Below are 22,923 nucleotides of genomic sequence, written 5' to 3' on the forward strand. Positions count from 1 at the left end.
ACAGAGAGAGAGACAGAGAGAGACAGAGAGAGAGACAGAGAGAGAAAGGAGGATGGGAAAGAATGATTCTTCCTAAGAGCCTATATTTGGAAATAATATCTACTAATGTTTTCAGAAGTTTAAAAAACAGGACAAAATGCCATGTACACTGGACCTATCAAAGGCCCTGAGGCTACATCCTTTCACCTCTGAGGTTAACTTTGTAACTCAGAGAGCAGGTGATCTTTGATGACAGTTATCGCCTACCCTTGTGGCCCTAGCAATCTTGAGAGGCCACACAGACACCTGGCTCCCCATCACTCATTTATTCCAGACTGGGAATGTAGGATGTTGGTTTGACCTATACTAACAGTTGTGGGTATCAGATGATAACACATCGGCCTTGATACTAAGCAAGGCAGCTGACCACAGAGCATCAGCTTTTACAGCCATGATGTCACTGAGATTAGAGACTGTGCCAGAAGCATGGGAGTCATCAATATTCCTGTCCTCGGGGAGGGAAGAGCCAGAGCCAAGCTGAAGCTAATGTACAGAAGTAACATTGACAGAAAGGAAAATCTCCGAGAAATAACAGTGGATGGCCAGACCTGAGGCATTCACTAGAGGGTTAGAATACAAAACAGAGAATTTTATGAAAGTATAACAAAAAAGCAGAGGAACAGAGTGGTAACAGTGATTAGACCCACTCATCCCTGTGCCTAAGTAATAGGATTTCTAGGAAGAGGAAACAGAAAAGAAATATTAGAGTTTCTGAGAATTAGAGGGTGCGAGTCTCCATCATCACTCAAGTAGATTTGGAGTGCAGGTCCATAAGGCCCACAGGCTTAAATTGCAGGGTGACAGTCCCTTACCTGGCCCACTCTAGCTGTAATTCAGGGTGAGCGCATAACTTCTTTATGAATAGGAAGTAGACTGTCCCTCTGCTGAGAAACAGAGTGAGTGTGGAGGTGCTCATTGTTTGTAAGAGACTAGACCCTGGTGTGAGGGCAGCAGTCTCAGAGAGGTGTAGCATGAATCTTCAAAGTTCTTATCAATAAAAATCAAACCTGAGGCCAGTTACTGGGGTGAATGCTGGAAGATCAGAGAAGCAGAACAAGCCACAGCTTCCTCACCTCGCCAGTTCCTCAGCTGGTCCTGTTTTCTCAGACTGGAAGTCTCTAAGTCCTCATATCCGAATGGGTCTCAGCTGAACTGCTGCTCGAAAGCCTGAAAGCTTAACCAGCCAAATGCTGCTAGTTTCTGGTCTCCACAACTTATATATCTTTCTGTTTTTGCCATCACTCCCTGGGATTAAAGGCTCACTTCTTGGGATTAAAGGCGTGTGTCACCATGCCTGGCTGTTTCCAATGTGGTCTTGAACTCACAGAGATCCAGAGGGATTTCTACCTCTGGAATGCTAGGATTAAAGGTGTGAGTGCCACCATTTTCTAGTCTTTGTATCTAGTGGCTGTTCTGTCTCTGACCCCAGATAAGTTTATTAAGGTGCACAATATTTTGGGGAACACAATATCACCACAGAGAGGAGCTGAATCAGGTCATCACCTGTCATCAGGATGTAGATTCAGAACCTTAGTGAGGTAACTCCACAGGATGGGAGAGAACACATAGACAGTATGGAGCAGATGTTTAGGTTTGTGGAATGGGTTCTAATGAGCATATGGAGGATCCCAATCCCCTTTGAGGCTATTCACCCTCACATAGTAGTATCTTTTGACATGGGGACATCTAACTCGGGCCAGGGTGGTTCACAAGTGTCACATGTGCCCCATGCCCTTAATGCTCCAGGACCTTGTTCCCAGTTCACAAAGGGAAACAGATTCCTGTTAGTGTTTTGTTGGGTCCCAGGGCCCAATTTGGAGCTAGGCTATGAGAATCCTTGAGAGTCTCCAAGGATAGCGAGAGCTTGGCAGGAGGAAGTCTGGCCAGAGGAATGGATGAAGGAAGGAGGCAGGGAGCCCCTTATCTGTTGTGGAATATTAATTTAAGATGTGTTACATTTGTTTATGCTGTGGAACATTTGTTTAACAATGCAAAGATGTGTTGCATTCCTTTATGTTGCATTTGTTTAACTCTGTGAAGCTGTGTTACTGTGCTGGTCTAAAACACATGATGGTCTAATAAAGAGCTGAACTGCCAATATCAAGGCAGGAGAAAGGATAGGCAGGACTGGAAGGCAGAGTGAATAAATAGGATGAGACATCTGGGAGGAGGAAGATCAAGAAGCAAGAAAAGGAGGAGAGGAGGACTCCAGGGGCCAGTCATCCAGCTACACAGCAAGTCACAGAGAAAGAAGTAAAGAAAGGTATACAGAAATAAAGAATAAAGCCCAGAGGCAAAAGATAGATGGGATAATTTAAGAAAACCTGGCTAGAAACAAGCCAAGCTAAGGCCGGGCATTCATAAGAAAGAATAAGCCTCTGTGTGTGATTATTTTGGAGCTGGGTGGTGGGCCCCCAAAAAAGTAAAACAACAACTGCACTTATCTCCATTAAGACTTTCCTGTGATGGTTACCTGAGGAAACTCTAGTACCCTGTGGTTATTTGGGTGAGGAGGGTTCAGGGGCAAATGGACTGTCAGGAATGTCCTGGTTCCAGCACGCAGGCCAAGCTGTCACAACAATGGTAAGATCTTCAGGTTGCTTACCAAGGATCCTCTGACTGTTCCCAGAACCACCGTCCTTTCTTGAGCTCTACTCGGCACACACCCAATACACTTGAAATCCGACTCCCCAGAACATACCAGACACCCACTCGTGAGGTTTCTTGTCCGGTGTGAGGGCTCATCATGGGTAGGCAGTCTGAAGGTAAATATGAGCTCACACCAGCAGGGGAAGGGGACGGACCTAAGAACACGCAAGAGCATTTGCTGCACGTGGACACGGGAAGGGTGAAAGCCTGGGCTGTGCTCTATTCTTGATGATGCCTGTGTGGGAATGAGTGAGTGACTGCCACCCCAAAGGCACTGTGAAGGGAAAGCATCAGGAAACAAGGAGGTTGGGCTGAGAGAACAGGAGGTTGACTGGAGAGTACTGTGATGCTAAGAGAACAAAGGCTCCTGGTGACCAGCAGAGGACAAGCTACACTTTGCAGAAGCCCTAGGTTTCTTACCTTGAGGCAAATTCAAGCACAGAGAACTCCATGACTTGCCGATAAGTGGCATCAGTGACACCAAGACTCCTCCCTAACTGCAGTGTTTTAGCATATTATGGGTTGGATTCTGTTCCCCGTTATGCACCTCAGAATATGACTCAGTTTGGATACAGGGTCCTAGAAGACTTTACCAAGGTAGATGAGACCATGAGGGTGGGCTCTAATTGAATTGGAATGTCTGTTTGCAAGAAGGATACAGGAACACCTGCAGGAGAAAACACGTGGGTACATGCAGGAGAAGACATGTGGATACATGCAGGAGAAGACATGTGGGTACCTGCAGGAGAAGACACGTGGGTACATGCAGGAGAAGACATGTGGGTACATGCAGGAGAAAACACGTGGGTACATGCAGGAGAAAACACGTGGGTACATGCAGGAGAAAACACGTGGGTACATGCAGGAGAAAACACGTGGGTACATGCAGGAGAAGACATGTGGATACATGCAGGAGAAGACACGTGGGTACATGCAGGAGAAGACATGTGGATACATGCAGGAGAAGACATGTGGGTACATGCAGGAGAAGACACGTGGGTACATGCAGGAGAAGACACGTGGGTACATGCAGGAGAAGACATGTGGGTACATGCAGGAGAAAACACGTGGGTACATGCAGGAGAAAACACGTGGGTACATGCAGGAGAAAACGTGGGTACATACGGGAGAAAACACGTGGGTACATGCGGGAGAAGACATGTGGATACATGCAGGAGAAGACATGTGGGTACATGCAGGAGAAAACACGTGGGTACATGCAGGAGAAAACACGTGGGTACATGCAGGAGAAAACACGTGGGTACATGCAGGAGAAAACACGTGGGTACATGCAGGAGAAGACATGTGGATACATGCAGGAGAAGACATGTGGGTACATACAGGAGAAGACACGTGGGTACATGCAGGAGAAGACACGTGGGTACATGCAGGAGAAGAGGAGGTGGTATGGTTGACATACATGTGAAGGCAAGACCCTGTGGGTGTGGACACACATGTATGGAAGACCATGTGAATGTGAACACACATGTGTGGAGAGAAGACCATGTGAGTGTGGACACACATGTGTGGAGAAAAGACCATGTGGGTGTGGACACACATGTATGGAAGACCATGTACGTATGGACACACATGTATGGAAAGAAGACCATGTGGGTGTGGACACATATATGGAAGACCATGTGAGTGTGAACACACATGTGTGGAGAGAAGACTATGAGGATGTGGACACACATGAATGAAAGGAAGACCATGTGAGTGCCTATGTATGGAGGGAAAACCATGAGCAAGTGTGAATAGTAGGCCATATTAGTGCATACATGGGGAGAGAAGACTTTGCTGGCACATACTTGTGGAGGGAAGACCATATAGAGCGATAGGGAAAAGGCCATGTGGATACCGTGGAGGTTGATGGGATGTGGCGATAAACCCAGGGTGCCAGGAGCCATAAGGAGTATAGAGGCATAAACAGCCATTCTTGGAGTCTTTAATTGGCATGTTACTGTGCCTATACCTTGGCTTTGGATTTCAGGCCCACAGACTCTGTGGCAATATGTTTAAATGTTCTAAGCCACCCATAAGTGGCACCTGTCACATCTGCTTCGAGAGACTGATGATTTATTCAGTAGAATTTTCCCAGATCACATGGACTTCAAACAGATGAACTGTTATGTTCCCTACTTCAGAGGCCAGAGGTGATGGGAGGGTCAGAGGTCGGAGGACCACTGAGTCCCTAAAAGATGTCATTGGGGGTACAGAGGAAAGCATGTGTTCTGGGTATCTAGGGACAGGCAGATGCTACAGTCACCTGGGACTGGAGAGAGGAGGATGAGGTAAGACTGCCCAGAGATATTGCCTGGGTGACCAGAGCCCTGTGTCTTCTCTGGGCATCACCACCCCAAAGAAAAGATGTGTTCGGTGTCTGTACTGTTAAACATCAGGCCATGGCTAGTGTAGGCTGGAGTATGTGAAATGCAGCCAGAGTCACCAGACACATGAATTCTTAATTTCCTTCAGCTAATATTGCAGAAGTATCAGTGTCCCTGTGGGGTTATATTTTTGTCTTTGACCTAAGAAGACACCTAGAGAGCAAGCAAGATTCAGACAACTGAGACTTTGGAGTTCTTATTTAGGAAACGGATCTCCTGCTTGGAAGAATCTGCACCTACAATCATGGTTATCAACAGTGGTCTCCTCAGAAATGTGGAATGATGGACACTCCGAGACCTTGGGTGGTAGTAATGGGGACTCTTGGGGTCTTTGAATTTGTTGGTCCCTCTCTCCTGACTCTGGAGAGCAGAAGCACAATGTCTCCAATTATCTTCAGCAGTTAAATGCTCTCAAAGAATAGGCAGGTTTGAACTTTTTAAAGTGCCTTTGGGCAGGCGAGATAATTTCATTCTCCTTTGCTGCCTTCTGTAAATCCTTCAGAGAGAAGGAAATAAACCCATTACGGTCCTGCCTGGCTGTTCCCTTAAGCTGGCTGCAAGGAAGTGATGTGTGCCTGGCATTTGAGAGCCTGAGGCTGTATCCAAGATTTAGTGCAGGTGTCTTACCCAGGACCACGGCTGGGAGGAGACTGTCAAGATTAGATATGGGCGCCATTTTTGAACACAAATCGTCTGCCGTTGGGAAAGTCAAGGTGAATTCTACCGTAGACTGTTTATGACTTCTTCTGGCTCCTTATATTTTCCTGTTTGGGATCCAATGAAAGCTACTTGACATGTTCCAAAAAAGAAAAAAAAAAGATTTGAGGTTGTGGCAGGGAGTGTTGCTTCAAAGGGATCATAAGTGAGATTCCCGGAGTGTGCCAGTGGCTTTTAGGGGTAGCAGCAGCTTGGGGGAGCTCTTGGGGGATCCAGGAAGCTTTAGTATGAAGTCACCAGTGCTGCAGAACTGGGTGCCTGTAGCTGGAGTTTCCTCTCTGGGTCCCGTTAAGCCCCAGCAGTCCGACAGCCCACTTATAAAATAAACACATAGATGCTTATATTATTTACAAACTGTATGGCTGCAGCAGGCTTCTTCTTATCTAGTTCTTCTATCTTAAATTAACCCATTTCTATAAATCTATACCTTGCCACGTGGCTCGTGGCTTACCAGTACCTTACATCTCCCTTGTCATGGTGGCAGCTGGCAGTGTCTCTCTGCCTCAGCCTTCCACTTCCCAGAGTTCTCTTCTCTGCTTATCCTGCCTATACTTCCTGCCTGGCTACTGGCCAATCAGTGTTTTATTTATTAACCAATCAGAGCAACACATTTGACATACAGAACATCCCACGGCAGGTGCCCACGTGGTTACCCAGAGAGCTTGACTCAGAGTGGCTGCCCCTGGGAAGGGTTGATCGGTCTCTAAGGTCACATGTCAAAAAGCATTCTTTACTGCATGCAAGGTATTCCGAGGAAGTGGAGGAAGTCAGGTTGGCTAAGGCAGAGAAAAATTCATCTAAGTCCCCAAAAGTGGATGTCAGGCTCCTGGTGTGTTCCTGGGACACCTCTGCCTCTTGTATGGAACTCATTGCTCTGAGGCAACACAAGCCTTCCTGGCTGACGGACAGCTCTGGGCAGCTGCCACTGCTGGCTGAGGGCCCACCGTGCCTGGTCTTGTGGAGCATGTGAGAGGTCGGCTGGCTTTTCTCTGAGTGGCTTAGGAAGCAGGAACGTACGTGTCCTGTTGAGAGTCCCCACTGTGGATTTTTTTTTTCCCAGCCCATGCTTTGCAGAAGCTTTGCTTTGTAGAATTTTCTTGACAAAACAGGTTTCTGTTGTGTCTTCACCCTCCAATCAAAGGAGACACTTCCTTCACCTTTTGCTACCGAGGTTACAGTCTAAACACAGCTTTTGTTTTCTATTTCCTCACAAATATTCTCGGTGAGGGACGAGAGCCGCTGAGCTTAGGTCCTCAACGAAGACCCAGCACAGTGTCCCAGCTAAGCTCCATTGTCAGGCTATAATTGCACCTAATATTTTAAAAGCCACCGGGAAAATTGGTGTGCCCATTTCCCCGCACACAGCAGTCCCTCCAGAGCCATGTCCCAGATCTCTTAGGGCCCATTAGGGTGTACATTACCCAGTGGCAGCCACATCCCAGGAGAACCATATACAATCAACACACTTACTTGATTAACCTGTTGGATGAAAAATGTATGTTATCAGTGTTTTCCATAAGGGTTGATTATTGAGACCATCTTGGGTGCAATGACTTTGTGCAACACTGAATGATCTTATTAGAAAACCTCTCACAGCAGTTAATGAGATGCTTTCACCTCTGCCTGAATAACAACCAAGTGCATTTTATTTATTTGTTTTGGAACAGGTTCTGCCCGGCATCCTGCAGAAGCATTGCTGCATCTTACCAGACAGGAACACAGGTATGATCTACCTCCTCCTGGAAAGAGGCCATAGGTTTTGTGTCAGGGACAAAGAAGCTCGGTGCTTCAGGTAGATGTCGTGTGGGCTTTTTGTAGTTGACGTTCGTGTGTATACATGATTATTTGAAAGTTGGGATAATCAGTTCTGTGTCGAGTTACAAGCTGAGTTCAGATTGCTGTTTTTACTGGCCAAAGAAGTGAATTCAGATGTTTATAATCTTAGATTTTTTATGGGAAGTTGGCTGGTTGTTTTTCTTTTTTTAATCAAGTTGAATATATCATCTCCAAAGCTGTTTTGTTTGGTTATTATACTTACTTACTAGAAACAGTACTATTTGTTTTTGGCTGGTCTGGGGTGTTTGGTGTCCATTGGTCATCAGGGTGGAGTTAGCTGTATGCATATTCTCTGGGATTTGCATGAGTCGGGCAGAGTAGGAATACTGCAGTGGGCACTTGTGTTGTTCTGCAGCTTTGCATCCTGGGTGGATGGTGTGGGCTGAGCGTAAGTGCTCTGCATTGCTTTTAAGAAAATGTGATGGGGAGAAAGAGGTCTAAGAGCCATTTTGGAACTTGGTTGTTTTAGCATTGAAAATGAGAATGTAAGGCGTGCTATCTTGTGGATCTGTGTTTTGATTATTCCATGTAGATAGCCTCTCACTGAAGTTACTTTCATCAAAATCAAAGTCTCAGAATGCGAGGAGCAGACAGTGGATATGGCTGCTACCTCCAAAGAGCTTTGCACAGCTTGTACGTCCTTAAAATCCATTGTGTCTCTGCAAATACAAGTGCGTGTTCCAGGATATATTTGGTTTTTTTGAGACAGGGTTTCTTTGTAGAACAGCCTTGGATGTTCTGGAACTCGCTCAGTAGACCAGGCTGGCCTTGCACTCAGAGATCCGCTTGCATCTGCCTCCCAAGTGCTGGGATTAAAGGTGTACGCCACCATGCCTGGCTCATTCCAGGATATTTTTGTTGGGTATGAAACAGAGGTTTTCAGATAGTGTGTTTGTCTTCTATGATGATACATAGGGGCTTGCTCTGGTGAAATTTCCACTGCCACATTATGCATATAAATAGGCATGGTCACTGAGGGTCCTGTTGATGTTGCATATTCAATGTAAACACAAAGGTTTGGGGAAAATGAATTTTCATTTTTTAAAATTAAGAAATGTGGATATATTGTGTTACTGATGTCATCCTTTTCCAAAGAGTTTGTTTCTTGCCAGTGAGACATATTTGTATCTTATTTACTATATTTATAGAGAAACATAATTACAACACAGTTGGATGTTTTGTAAGCTTGTGTTTTCTGGCAGGCTTGGTTAGTAGTGAAGATGCAAGGCAGGTCTTGTGAAGAAGCACAGTGTTAGGTGTGAGGAGGACCAGGGGCCAAGTCGCTTGTGCCGTCCTACAAGCATCATCAAGGCAATGAAGACAAGCTGAGCTCTGTTACATGAAGATCTCAGTGGGTTTTTAGGACTGAAATGAGTTTCGGGTATTTGGAGACACTTTGCTGCGTGCAGAGCTTCAAGTGAGTTTGGAAGATGTTGCCATCTCAAGATACTTTATTTATTATTTATTTGGTTTTCCGAGACAGGGTTTTCAAGATGCTTTATTTTCATTTCCTAAGAATGCTGCTTATTGGCTCCTAGACCCAGGAATGCTGCCTACACTGAGCTCAGTGTTTCTGGATTAAACATGGCTGGTTTTGAAATAATATATATCACGGCTTTGGCCTAATTCAATTGCCTGTGTTAATTTTGGTGAATGAGTTAAAAAGGGAGATTAATTTATTGACCTCTTTTCTCTTTACTACCTCACTTGGATTTTGTTCACAAAAGAACCGAGGCACAAGTTGTACAGTTTTTTGCCTTTGTTGTTTTGTGAAGGAAAACCACGGGCATGAGGCTTTTCGAAGCACAAAGGTGAATGCAACATATCGTTGCCAGAACACGCTGAAGCTGAGGTATGGCGTGGTGGTAGAGTTTCCAGTGTGTTTGTGGCCCTGGGTTTAATTAAGTTTTTACTTTCAGACACTTGTTCCCTTTTCCAATTTCAGTGATTTTTAGTAATGAAACCTTTATTTTGCCTTTAGGTTGAGACCTGTGTACCTTGTAAACCCAGCCAAACAACTGTGTGCACTGGACTATGGCAGCTGACCTAAGTGGTCAGAACCTAACAGCTGTGTGCACTGGACTATGGCAGCTGGACCATGGTAGCTGACCCAGGTGGTCAGAGCCTAACAGCTGTGTACACTGGACTATGGCAGCTGACCCAGGTGGTCAGAGACATCTGTTGATAACTAGGATTCCAGTTGATGCCTCTGGCTTGAATCTAGCCACCTTTTGTTAGAATTTGCTGCCAAAATAGTACAGTTGGGTCTCTCCCTTGAAACTCGTTGTCGGTAAAAGGATTACTAACTGGAAGCGTCCGTGGCCACAACTTCTGGGGGACCACCTTTGTTTCCCTCAGGACTGGTTCCTATGTACCTATATTCAAGCTGGCGGGTCTTAGGCGAGTGCAGACCTACAGGGTATGCTGACTCCTGGGCGAATTTATAAACTTTTCTGAACAGCAGCTTCCTCACGTACATTATTTGATTATAGCTGATGATTTCCAAGATAAAAGTTCACCTGTCTTTACAGTTTCATAGGCAACCTGGTCTTAGTACTCTAAGCCATGGTTGTCTCTTGTCTTTTTTGAACACTTTATGCCCTTAACTTTGGGGGCATGGGAACTTTGATTCCTGATGGAAAATGTAGCACACAGTAAAAACTACTTGGTTGTCAGCGGTTTGTTTCAGTGTGGTCACATGCTTTAGAGAAGTCTAGGGCACCTCTCACTTGACTCTTGCTTGGCTGCCTCAGGGTGTTTGTCTGTGTCCATCAGAAGACAGCCTGTTCTGCCACCAAGAATGAAGACATTTTGGGGACAGATTCGTCTTGTAAAATGGCAAAAACATTCATTCCCCACAGGCCTTGACAATAACGGAGTGACAGGCCCCTCACAGACTACACGCACAGGGAGATCCAATAGGCTTTGGGCTCTATTTTATTCCAAAGTCACAGAAAGGTGACTGTGAAATATGTTCCTGTGGAAGCTGAACAGAAAGAGTTTTATGATCTTCTTCACGTGTGTGTGGCCGTGATTCTTGCTCCTTTGCCAGTTCATAGTGGCATTCCTGACACACCTGAGCATTCCTGTCTCTGAGGTTGCCTGACGGCCGGTGAGATGAGGTCAACCAACTTTCCTCAGCAGGGTGATGCTGGGGAGGGGAGAAGCCTAGTCCCCAGTGTTTGCCAATTTCTGTGTTGCAAATTCTCCTACCATGGCCAGTTCCCAGCTTGCTATAAAGGTCCTGGGAAGAGACTGGGAGGTGCCCATACTCTGATCAGTCCCCTGGGCAGGTGGAGGCTCTGGTCTTTGGTACGTGGTACTGACTGTGGTTAAACATGGTCTCTATGTGGTGCAAATTGCTTAGTGTATTTGGGCTGAATGGAATCTTGGATTAAAATTTAGTGTCTGAAACAGGATCCCTAATTTTACAGTATACACATAGGTTGAGCACATAGGTTTTTTTTTAACGTGTGTGTGTGTGTGTGTGTGTGTGTGTATGTGCGTGTGTGTGTATATATATATATTATATATATATATATCATGCATATATAGTATATGCATTACTCCATAGGACTTTAGAGGCCTACAGGGCAGTCAGCTTAAATTATGCATCATCAAACCATCCAAGGAATAGGAGGGCTGTTGAAATTAGAGTTACTGCTAGTGAACTTGCCTATTTAGTTCAAGAAACAGAGGGGATGGACATCTTTGTTGAAATGGCAGGAAAGGGTGGTAATTTTACATCTCTTGGTTTTCTCTTGAGCCTAAGGTTTTCAACAGCGTGTAATTTCACAGTAAAGAAATAAGGGGAAACCAATGAGTCAGTTTGTTCTTTTTTCCACAGCTTGGAACATGACTTGAAGTGACTGGTGGTAGGCACAATGCACCTGGCTCATACAGATGTGGTAGTGATGCTGTTTCCTGGTGTTGCAACGGATACCCTGCACGGTGGTCTTGCAGGACTTCTGGTTTAGGGTTTTCACATTAGCTTTGGCTATTGCCTGTGTAGGAAAGACACCACCCTCTTCCAATGATAAGGATGCAGACCTCAGTTCCTGTCTTTCTCCACATAGCTGCTGAACATTTTGCTGCAGCTCAGGCAGCATCTTACTCTGGGTTGGTCTGTGATGCTACAGGAACCTCAGGAAATCCTTGCTAACCAAGTACAGGGCAAAATGATGTGGATGAGGAAGAGTGTTGCTGGTGTGGGACAAGAGGGGCTGTGGGTGACTGGTGAAGCTCCTGGGACAAGTGCAGCAAGTACCGTGCGTGGAAGGGTCCTGGAAGGATGCACAATGGACATAGTGGACACACAAGGACACAAAGTGCCAAGTGATGCCATTTTAATGTTACAGGTTGAAGGTTTATTCTTTGAAAGGCCAAATGCTTCAAGTGAGCTTTTTCTCCCCCAGTTACTGCAATTATTTATACTACCTTTTCCTTTTCAAAAAGGAATTGAGGTTGTACAAATAGAATGCCATATGATATGATTCATAAACTAAGAATAACGAGCTCTGAGCTAAATGGAGAAAGTAAACGCTGTAAGCTGTGGAGATTCGCCTTCTCTTGTCTCCTAGCACTCTGTGCCGTCGTTGAGTGAACAGAACACCCATGTTCTGCTCTCCCTCCCTTTGTCCACCAGCCAGAGACAGAAGAAAACCCTCTCATGCATCAAAGGCCTTAATTTCATAAACTGCCAATGACTCTATCAGAAAATTGCTTGTGCTACAAAATTACTGCCAGAATGTAAGGCTATAGGTCAATAGTTTAGGACAAAAGTTGCTTTATTCAATGTGGCTTTTTGCCACCTATAGGGTTTCATTGTATATTATATGGTGGTTTTCTATTAAAGTGGAGAACCGTGTATCTCAGTAGAAATGCAGCCCAGAGTGAATTGCATTCAGCCGCATCTCTGCAATGGTCTCCTATATGGAGCCTGAGAGGCTGACCCCACAGATCTGTGTACTCTTCACTTAGGGTCCTTGTTGGTGGTGGCTTATTGTGAAGGTGAGAAGCCATGAGGCCCAAGGCCAAATGCTCTTAATTCTTCTCCTTTGAGAGGTTTCAGTCTCACCCTGTGGTTTGAACAATGTGCCTTAATAATATCCCATGAGGTCACTGGGCCACCCTGTGCAGGCCACCAGAGCTCTCTGCGGCTGGGAGTAGCCAAGTTAACTTCCTGAGGAGGCTCTCTCAGCTTGTCCTGCCTACAGTTTCCTGTTTGAGAAAGTGAGAGAAGATGATTCTTACCCTGTGCCACTGTTCTTTCCAAGCCTAAGTGGATGAATGCTAATCTTAGCACCGTGTGTTTAACTAGCATCTCAGAATGTACTCCAGGTAATTGAGAGGAAGTGACCACGCAGTTCAAGGTGCTCTAGAGTTTTTCAAAGCTCTTTAGGCTGAAAAAAAGTACATAGGCAAGAGGTTTCTTAAGATGATCCTTGTAGTTGGATGCTCTGAAGTTCACTGTGGCTGACAGATTTCCTCCGGGAGTCTCATCCCTGCTTCCATCCATGCTCTTTTAGAGCTCCTAATACCCCTGCTATCTTAGGAACATCTTAGGAGGCTCTCTGCTCCAGGGAGAATGCTATGAAGCATCTTGGTACAGCACTGCACAGCCCGTCCCCACCCTGCTGGCATCTGGTGCCATGTGGCTGATACACAACTCACTTCTAGATAAACAGTAAACATACACTCTATACACCCTGTCTGCAGTTTCTCCATGTCTACCATGCTCTACATCACCCACTGCTCTGTACCTTTGTACCTCTGTTCATGGTGCATTAACCATCTCCTTACCTCATTGAACACTCCCTATTCTTTCTCCTAGTTATACCATATTTTCCTTACCCATTCATTTGCAAGCTACCTTAAAGTCATGCTAGTGTACGTCAAGATCACGTGCATTCAGACACACACACAACTGGTGACAAAGATGAAGGATGACACCAGCGTTACGGCAGATCACTGGGCATGGTCTAACCTCTAAGGCACCAAAGATGGGGGGGGGAGGCTTAGGCCAAGTGCCTCTTATTATTGCACAAAAACATGTTGGTCTCTTGAGGCATGGATATAAAATGGAAACTTAGCAGTTCTCTCTCTCTCTTCTTAATTGGTTGGGCCAAGCTCCCAGAGAGCTGGGTTAGTCAGGTTACACAGGTGACTCGAGTAGCCCGTCCTAGGACTTGGCCATGTTCCTCATCAGGAACAGGAGGGGCTGTCCTTCGGGACTTGGCTACTGTGGCAGAAGAAGGGCTAAGAGGAAATGTGGGGGTGTTCATGGGCCTTCAGAATTTCCAGTTTCTCATAGCTCGCCACTCAAGGAAGAGTAGGAAGCACACATCCATCCGTGTTTGGGTGTGGAGCACTGAAGTGTCTTCAAATCACTGCTAAAGATTTGGAGGTTTGCACATGAGCATGATTTCCAAAGGTGCTACTGGGGATGAGTAATGGGCACGAAACAGAAGAGGAGTGTGTGGGCCCAGGCTGGGTGGAGAGGGTTAAGACATCCCTGGTTTTTGTGATACTGTGGCTGTGGCATGGCTTCCACACCCTGGGCTGATCCACTTTATGCTCAGATAAATGTTTCTTCTATTGGTTAATACAATAATGGAATGCTAGAGGCTGCTCAGACTCTTGGTACCAAGTCTCTCCAGATGTGGAGGGTCCCCTTAAAGTTAAGGGGGGGCTTCCTCATGGGACACACATAGTTAGAAGCCTTGAGCTATTACAGCACTTTCCATGGGTAGGACTTTAACTCAGAGTGTTAAAAAGGGCAGACATAATCTACCCTGACTGAGTAAAACTGCCAATTGTGGTGTTTGAAGAAAGTTAAGTTGGCCTTGTAGGCATGAAAAAATACATAGAGGGGGCTCGTGTGATAAAATGTGAATGAAGTAATCATGGGCCTCACAGGATCCCCATGAATATACCATACAGGATCCTGCAGCATAGAACCAAGCCTGCTGGCTTTGTAAGGTGTAGGAGAACCAGTCCTGTGATTCAGGATGAGGTTGCTGTGGATGTGTGAAGATGCCTCAGTCAACAGTGTCTCTGTCTCTGTGTCTTCATGTTTACACTGGTAGCTTTGACATTCTCTTACTGGGACTTAAACTTCTGAGCCAGTTCCTGTACCTCTCACAATGTGTTCTCCTAGGAAACTTTATCTCTCATTTGTATTCTCTCTCTGAACTGTTCTTCTAGGACTGCCCCCAAGAGGGCCAGGCCTTTGTGAACAGGGACAGTCTGAGTGACCATAGGACCATGCTTTGACTTTCTGACATATTTAACCTTCGCTTTGTAGAGTGAAGAGTCTAGTTCTTAGATGAGATGTTGAGGAATTTTGTACTGCCATTTGGATGTTCCATATTTAAACATTTTTGAAATAATTGTGCCTATTGCCTTACCAGATCTGGAAAAGCAATCTTTCCTGAGTACTGAGAACATTTTTATTGCCATTGCCATTTGGGCATAAGTGTGCATGCATGTGTACTTGCTGAAAATTCAAAGATTTTAAATGCAGGATCCTGCTTTCAAATGGCATTTTTTGTTGAAGTCAGTTTAAAACCCCCTAAGACGATGAGTGTTGGTGATAGTTTTAAGCCTGTTATGGAAACAGGGTCAACCATTTGTCTGACAATATGACTCACTTTATAGGCATTTAAGCAGTCCACATAGAGTTTTGACACTTCCTGCCTATGCTGCTGGGTAGAGCACAGATCTTTCCAAGAGACTTCAAGACTCCCTTGTAGTCAGAAGTTTTCCTGTGTCCTGCCTGGCCGAGGTTGGGACAAATCTCTCCCACTCACATCCAAAGTGGTACTTTCACATCTTGCTTCTCCTGGTGGCAGCCTGCAGCATCTCTTTCAACCTCCCCTTTCCTCTTCTTCTCTTTCCAGTTGGAATGTACCGCCTAACCTTATTCTGCCTCACCATAGGCCAAACAGCTTTATTTATCAACCAATCAGAGCAACACATATTCACAGCATACAGAAAGACATCCCACAGCATTTCCCCTTTTCTGTCTAATCAAAAAGGAAGGTTTTAACTTTAACATAGTAAAATTACATATAATAAAACAGTTATCAAGCAAAAATTACAATTACAATATCTAGTCTATTATATTTGGCAAATTTAAAGAAAGTATTCTATCTATTCTATATTTGTGAGTTTAAGGTTTCATATCTAATTTATCTTTTATTATAACCAAAGAAAATTATAACTATCTAGTCTTCAACTACATCAAAGACCCCAGAAGGGTATAATACCTAAGTAGACAGGAAGTACATTGTAAGCAACTTCCAAAAATCTAGAATGACAGAGACAGCTGGCTGCCTGGACAGTCACTCAAAGTTCCTCTGCAACGTTGGGGCATCCATTTTTAGCCCATAGGCTTAATCTCTCAGTCACTTTTTCCTGTGTCCTGTATAATGTCTGGCAGTCTCCTCTGCAAAGCAGGAACCTGAAGGACCATTTTGCCTTGTTTTGGCAAATTCAGTGATCATTTTCCTATGGGTCCTGTATGTCCAGTTTATACAACATATTATCAGCAGTCAAGGCAAGAGCAGTTTCTTGCCCAAGTGCCCTGCCCAGAGAATCAAAAACAGGGATGTCCTGAACTCAGTGATGCTCATCCTCTGCCAACATGTTCCAGGTTACAGTTGCGCTTATCATGGAACAGAAATGTTGTATTGTTGTGGCCCTTGTCTCTGGGGAAAATGTAGAGAAAATATCAGACATAGCGAGGGTCCTGCACAGTGTCACACACTTGAGTTTCCTCTGAAGGGACGCAGGCTCCTAGTGTGGGATTCACCTGGACCACTAACTTCCCTTCTTATCATGGAGAGCTTCCCCTTTACTAGGAGATGACTTCATAGGGGATTGTTTTTTTTAACACTTGCAAATTAGCTTGCTGGAGCTCTGCCTGTTCATACATTCAGCATTTTTGCTGTTTGTTCAGATACTGTCCTATACCATGAGACACCTGTTGATAGCAATTTCCTCCAAGACTGAAACATCCCATCTTGCAGGGAAGCTCTGTCAACAGGAAGAGAAACAATTCAAAACAACTTCGGAAAGTCCCTGAAACTGGCTAGATTCATTAGGCCCCTCCCTGCCAGGGTAAGCCATCAAAGCTGAGGGCTCCTTTCAGTCTAGGAAAGCCGAGCTGCAGAGAGGACTCACAGAGAAGCTAAGCACCAAGGAAGACTGAGACCAGACCAGCTGCCTGCAAGAAGCAGAAACCAGCTGAGCCGCCTGGAAGAGGTTTAGAGCAACCAAGTCACCTAGAAAGGCCCCTCTTCCGGCTGTTGAGCTGCCTGTGGGCTGTGCAGTGGACTCAGGCTCCCAGCTTAGTGAACTGTCGCCCATGCGGGGAGGACCTTGGTGATGCAGCTCTGTAACTTCCTACCCACACCCCTGTAAGTAACCCCAGTAAGACTCATGGTTCACCAAATTGGACTTGGGTGGTATTGGTGTTTTGGTCTGTCGTGGGCTTCCTGTCTGGAGTGAGTAGACATGTCTACCCGGGAAACGTTTTGTCACACACCACCACCACCACCACCACACTGTCTAGCCTCCTCTACCATGGCTTTCCCCTTCAGCCCTTCCATAGATGCCTTGGTTCAGGTTTATGAAGCCCTCATTCTCTTGTTGCCCTTCATTCTGTCTTCAGGCATCTCACCTGGATCTGCAGTCTTGCTCTATTCTGTTTGTGGTCACAGGCAACACTCTTCACATTTTCCTCAGGCTCCACAGGTCTCTGGGATTCCTCGTCAGAAGCCAGTGATGTACATTGCCCGGGATGTCAGTTCCAGTGTTGTCCAGGACTGCCTGCATGTGTGGTCCTTGTGTACATATTTGTACACAGTGTATGCAGGCCCATGTCATACATGGTCTTTCATGGGGCATTTATGGCTTTTCTGGTGCTCTGATAGCCTTTTCTGTTGTTCCCATAAGACAGGACATGTGTGATATCTCTGTTTCTGCAGTCTGGCCACCTGAGTGATAATGGGGATGGCTCCTCTACCACCATCACTGTGCCCAGCTGTTGTCCAATTGGGGCCAGGGCCTAGCTGGTATCTCTGCATGATGCTCAGCTGTTTTGGTAGGGGGTTAGGGTAGAGGGTGTTCTTGCCTCTCTTTTTAAGATGCAGGATACGTTGAGCTGTGGTGTTAAAGCGTAGTTCTTCCTACTCACCTTGGCTCTTCTGGAGTGAGCTTGTTATTCCCTCTCTATTCTTGAGAATGTCACACACTCTTACAGTGCCCCCCACCACCACCACCATGAACACCGAGGGTTTTGACCAGGAGAGCTGGAGGGAAAGTTATATGGTAATCTCACGTTCTGGGTGGAAGCAGATCTGGGGTTGTATCAGTGGAGGTTGGAGGAGGGATAGCAGAGTGACCTGTGAGGTACTGTATGCAGGTAACACTGCAGGATCAGGTTTTCTGGAGATGACCAGATTCTTGTAGCAAGAGACCATCTACCTTTGGGGTGGTCCTGTTTTTTATTAGTAGAAGTCGGAAGCATGCCTTCTGGGATTGACCACACCCCTCTTCCCCACCCTGTAGTGGCCTCCACTGGCCCTTCTCACTTGTCTTCTGACGTGCGAGGGTGTTAGTGTCATGAGTGGCTGGCTTCCTCCTGACATCCTAATAATAATGTAAAGGGAGCCATCAAGTGAAAGTCACTGAATTCTGTCTTTTGAGATTGAGAAGTTTGAATATTTGCCAAAAAACCTTCAACCCAAACATTTTATAATAATGCCAGGGAAGCATTTTATTGTAAAAACACTGTACTAAATGAAAAGTTCTAAAAACTATAACTCTTTAATTTTTGGTAAAACCAAGTATTGATTAGGATTTGAAAAAATATTTTTATTATTTTAAAAATTTATGTATATGTGTATGTATCTGTGTATGGGTATGTACATGTGGGTGCAGGTACCTACAGAAGCCAGAGGCAGTGGTCCCCTGGAGCTAGTTATAGGTGCTCTATGCGGGGTGCTAGGAATCTAACTTGGATCCTCTGCAAGCCCAGTAAGTGTTCTTAGCCACTGAACCATCTCTCTAGTTCCCTTGATTCAGTTTATAGATGAACTTAAAATGGCCCTAGGTACCACCTGGTATAGAGACCCGCATGGCCACTGTAGATTCCTTGAATGGTGAAACCTTGGTTGCCATGGCCACGGCCACACCCAGCTTAGCATGCTGAGCTTCCCTCCTTTACAACTGAGCTGCAGCTTCACCGAAAGACAGTGATGGATTTCCCACAGGGGCTGGCTTATTTAATAGCACAGTCTCATTGCTCAACAGTTTTCAGGCGACGCATAAATCACACTCACACCACTTGATTTATAGCAGCCATTTCCTCAGGTAGGAGTTGGGGTTAATTTGCAGAGATATTAAGGACTGATGCACAAATAATGAAATTGAGAAAGGAAAATGTTTCTCATGGCAACGTGAAGCCGAGACTTTTGAAGTTAAAAGGCAGTGGGCCTGGTCTGGGCACTAGCAGCCTCGGGTCTAGTATGTGTGGTAACTGTGTGGCATGTTACCATGAATCTGTTATGTGACAAATCCTATATTGTGGCGCAGACAGGAAGAAATCGTGAGACCTCCCTCAGGTGTCCCTGTGGCTGTGGATGGGATTTGTCTATATCTGAATTGGCAGACAGCCTTTTCTGGAGCTGTTGCAACAGTCTTATGTCTCTGGAGAGTTCAGAGAAGGACCTGGAGGAGAAGAGTCACTCCAGGCACAGGAGTGCTGCACTGATGTCAGAAACTTCCCATGTCATCACTTGGTCCCTTTCACCCAGGATGTGGCAGTGCCCAACGGCTTCTCATTACATCCAGAATGAAATCTCTACCTGAAGTTCCAGGTTCTGAAGGTGCTTGTGAGGCTGTGTAGGATATTTTCTGGGAGGAAACAGTTGGTGACATTCAAGTGTGTCTCTGGAAAGTCTCAAGCAGGGTTTCCACAGTTGAGAGGCTTCTGACTAATTTGCTCAACTCCTGGAGGTAGGCATATGAGGAGGTATTAGGAGCATTTTAACTCAGCCACATAGAACAGGTGCTTGTAACAGAGGCCCAGGGCCTGATGCTAGAGAGTGAGGTGTGGGAGAAAAGTGAACTAATTATGGTGAGGCCCTGTAGAGAGGGCGTTGAGAAAAACAGTCTGGGATGGCCAGCATCAGGAGCCTGTTGGATGCTGTGGAGTGAAATAGTAGTTTTGGGCAGGCTGAAGTTGCCCCTGTATTTCAGTTCAGATCAGAAAAAAAAGCATCCTCTTCTAAAGAGAGGGCTTCCCTACATGTTCTTAGACAGAATGAGCAGCACTAGTAATGCTGCTCTGGGATCTGCAGCTGCCGGTGTCTGTCACATTCGAGCATCAGTTGCATCGAGTGTCTCAGATGTGCGAGCCGACGAGAATGTGCACTCAGAAGCAGGGCTCAGAGTGAGACTTCCTGGCTTCGCTTCCCTCAGGAATACACCCAGGACTGTTTTAGCTGGGTCATAGAGTCATCCTAGCTTTAGGTTTTTGAGGAACCTCCAAACTGATTTCCACAGCGTCTCCAACAGTTTACACTTCCACCAGCAGTAAGTGAAGATTCCTCTTTTTCCAGCATTTGCTGTTCATTTTCATGATCATAGCCATCCTGATTGCTGGAGATGGAGTCTCATTTCCCTGCTAGCTGAAAACGTTGAACATTTTTTCATATATACCTTGGCCATCTGTATGTCTAAACTTGAAAAGTGTTCAGTTCGTTTACCCATTTAATAATTGGATTACCTGCTCTTTTGTTACTAAATTGTTCTTAGTTCTTTTTATATCTAGCTATTAGTCCTCTGCTGGATGAATGGCTGGCAATGATGTTTCCTGTTCCGTGGCTGTCTCTTTGTTCTCTTGATTCTTTTGTTGTAAGGAAGGTTTTTAATTTGATGAAATTCCATTTGTCAGCCCTTGCTATGATTTTGTGAGCTATCAGAGTCCTATTCAGTAAGTCACCGTTCACGTTGTGTATTGAAGTGTTTCAGTAGAGACACCTGCATACCGATGTTTAGTGCTTCGCTATTCACAATGGCCATGTCATGGAGTCTAGCCTAGGTGTCTGTCAGTGGAAGAATGAATGAAAAATGTGGCATATGCACACACAATAGAGCATTACTTGGCCATAAAGAAGAACTAAATCATGTCATTTACAGGAAAATGGATGTAACTAGAGACTATCATGTTAAGTGAAATCAGACAGACTCAGAGAGAGAGAAGTACCATGTATTTTTCCATATTTAGTCTCCACATAGAAAAAGAAAGATGAAGTAGAAAGGGGACCATAGGGGAGAAGATCAGTGGGAGATGGGAAGGAAAGGGGATGCATCAGGGATGGGAATGATCAAAGTGCATGATCTGCATACAAAGACGCCAGTGAAGCCTTTGTGCAATCAGTGTGTAAGCATTAGCAAAAAGAAAGTGCCTCTCTGTAGTCATATATGGGGGACTGTCCCTGGGAGCCATGTTAGCCCTAGAGTGCTGAGCTGTTGGTGGATGCTCTAGAGAGTTAACCTCAGATGAGACTTTGTCCTTGGGGTTGTGTTTCATAGAGAGACCTTTGTACCAATACCTGTCACTGCTGGTGCTGTCCTGAGATGTGACGGAGAGCCCTGTGCATAGACATGGGTGGAGGCAGTTAGGATGTATTTGTGGGGTCTGGGTGGTAGTCAGAGTTAAGGAGGGAGGGGCATCACTAGGATGAACAGCAGCCAGGTGCAGTGGAGCCTACTGGGATTACTTGCTGAGGTGTTCACAAGTGCACCCTCTAGGTATATCTGGTCGGCCCCAGGAAGGTCTCTGTTTATTATATTTGGGCTCCTGGGAACAACTGTGAGCTGTTTTCATTTTGATGATGATGGAGTGGCAGGGGCATGCTGGCTTCGGCAGCATGCCACAGTGTAGGTAGCTTTGCTCTTTATGTTTACATGTCAGTGGGCAGCGATCTGGATTGAGATGCATTGGCCAAGGCAGGGAGCTGTCATGTGGGATGCTGGAAGAGATGTCACTAGGGAGACCAGGGAACATGCACAGCCCTATGGATCTGGTAGATAGAGTTCCATGAGGAACCCAGGATGTCCACATGGTAGGTAAGATTATCTCGTGACCTTTCTTTGAAAGTGTGTTGGTCAGAATTCTTGAGAGAAGTGGGGCTGCCAAGGTTGTGTGTGTGTGTGTGTGTGTGTGTGTGTGTGTGTGTGTGTGTGTGTATGTGTCCATGTGTGTGTGTAGAGGGGGTGTGTGGGAGGGTGTGGAATGTGTGTGCTTGTGTATATCTGTGTGTGATACACCTGTACGCATCCTAGAGGGAGCAAGCCACAATCCAAAGCCAGATCAGCAGAGAGAGTCCTTTGAGCCTGGGTCTTCTGGTCAGTAAAGAGCAGCTTGTAACATGCCTTTAATCTTCTGTTTCTAATGCTTTTAGGCCCAGAGCTTTGCTGATTCTGGGGTGGGCTCATTCTGGGTCAGCTAGTTCCCAGAGATTCCCAAGAGACTGTGCTGTGGGATGGTCTGTATGTCAAGTGTGTTGCTGATTGGTCAATAAATAAATCACTGATTGGCTATTGGCCAGGCAGGAAGTATAGGCGGGACAAGGAGGAGAATAAAGCTGGGAAGTGGAAGGCTGAGTCAGAGAGAGACTGCCAGCCACCATGACGAGAAACAGCTTGTGAAGATGCTGGTAAGCCACGAGCCACGTGGCAAGGTATAGATTTATGGAAATGGATTAATTTAAGCTGTAAGAACAGTTAGCAAGAAGCCTGCCACGGCCATACAGTTTGTAACCAATATAAGTCTCTGTGTTTACTTGGTCGGGTCCGAGTGGCTGTGGGACTGGCAGGTAGGTGAGAGAGATTTGTCCTGACTGTGGGCCAGGCAGGAAAACTCTAGCTACAGGACTGTCTACATTATTGTCTTTCACAGCAACACCCTTAGCCAGGACACTCACCTCTTCCTTGTGGGAGTACACTGGGGTTTACTGTCTATTTGTCCCATGGTGCTCACCCTGCCCTCTGTCTGGGGCCTCTACTTTTCTGTCCCAGTTCCTCATATCCCTCTGAGACTATTCAACTGGATAGTCCCACCTGCCTGCTAGCCTTGCTCTACCCACTCCGTTCTGGGAAGCCATGGGCAAGGCTCTTATCAGCATTTCCCCTCTCTTTGCTGCCTCCCATCTGCCTCCTGCTTCCCCATGTGGTCTAAATGGCCCCCTCCTCAGGAGAAGTTTTGCTCCTCAGGAGTCTG

At 45.7% G+C, this 22,923-nt stretch overlaps 1 long non-coding RNA gene across 1 annotated transcript in view; it reads left to right on the forward strand.

Annotated features, from left to right (window-relative positions):
- LOC131894402 (uncharacterized) overlaps positions 1-22,923 on the forward strand; it is a 385,440-nt gene that overhangs the window by 110,824 nt on the left and 251,693 nt on the right. Inside the window, exon 3 of the long non-coding RNA XR_009374909.1 lies at positions 7,460-7,514. This is a non-coding gene — a long non-coding RNA (uncharacterized LOC131894402). The remainder of the gene's footprint in view (positions 1-7,459; positions 7,515-22,923) is intronic.

Source organism: Peromyscus eremicus, chromosome 17 (assembly GCF_949786415.1).
Source record: "Peromyscus eremicus chromosome 17, PerEre_H2_v1, whole genome shotgun sequence".
Taxonomy (NCBI): domain Eukaryota; kingdom Metazoa; phylum Chordata; class Mammalia; order Rodentia; family Cricetidae; genus Peromyscus; species Peromyscus eremicus.